The following is a 1,282-nucleotide window of genomic DNA, read 5'->3' on the forward strand; positions in this document are numbered from 1 at the left end:
ATACTTAAACTCCTCCACTTGAGGCAGGACGACCCCCCTGACCCGGAGAAGGCATTCTACCATTTTCCGGCTCAAGACCATGGCCTCGGATTTGGAGGCACTGAGCCTCATCCCGGCCGCTTCACACTCGGCTGCGAACCGCTCCAGCGAGAGCTGCAGATCACAGGATTCAAAAATAACTTCCTCAGTTTTAGGTTTTTACTGTCACTTGAGAGGTTTGTTTGTTTTCCTGTTTGTTGACTTTTCAGAAAAAGAGTCGATACAATAAGGAGAAAATGCTGGATAAGTTCTGGMATCGCGGCGCTTTGCCTTACCAGAGACACCAAACATCCAACATCTGACGTTTTATTTCTGTTTTAATCCTTTTTAACAGCTAAGAGAAAACTTTAGCTTATTGTCAGCAGACGGAGAACCTGAAGTGATGAATGGTGACAGAATCTGGCTTCTTTAGCAGAACACCTTTAGTTTCCTCTGTTTGAGTTGTCAGTGAAGAGAAGRCCGGATATGTCTGCTGCAGTATTAGACGGTTTTTAAAGGTAAGACCAAGTGTTTAATCCTTCAAATGGGTCAATAAAATCCCACCACACAGGGCAAAGTTTTCTCCGGATGTGTAAAAAMGTTTAYTGCTGTTTTGGGAGGAATTAAAACCTTTGTCTGGTTTCCTCTGGGCTTTTGAAGYCTTTGTTCCTGGTCCTTCTTGGTGGTTCCTGGTGGTTTATAGAGCATGTGGCCGGTAATCGGACGCAGCAYGAAGGTCCTGACTAATTAATGAAAGGTGCAGCYGTTACYGGAGAACCTGTCTGACTCTGAAYGCTGCGTGTTTCTAAAGGCGCAGTGCCTGGTTTTATCTGTTTCCTYTCTGGTCATAGAAATTAACTCATAGTTACCATCTTGGTTACWTAGTTGATATTTAGTAGTTAGTAATCCAGTTGGTGTTTAGACACTTTAAGAGGGATGCTAGTCATTTTAAAGCTCATATGTAAAGATGAAAGAATTTAGATGTGTGAATTTACCGGGTCTCGCCCGGAACGTTAGCTGGAGAGACACCAGCAACCCTCCCGACCCCATTAGGGACAAGGGTGCAAGRAAATGGATGGATGGAATTTACCGGGTCTGTACTTCTGCAGAGTTAAAGTACTRAATTATTGTTGTAATTAAAACGTTGTTGGAACCCCCCTCCCCTCCRTCTGCCTCAGTCTTTGTGCACCGTCATGCAGCTTCACCCACCTCGCTGGTGGTCAGAGGGCCTGATGGCGCCGATGCACGGCAGCCTCACTTCAGT

This window comes from Poecilia reticulata, linkage group LG18, assembly GCF_000633615.1.
Source record: "Poecilia reticulata strain Guanapo linkage group LG18, Guppy_female_1.0+MT, whole genome shotgun sequence".
NCBI classification, from domain to species: domain Eukaryota; kingdom Metazoa; phylum Chordata; class Actinopteri; order Cyprinodontiformes; family Poeciliidae; genus Poecilia; species Poecilia reticulata.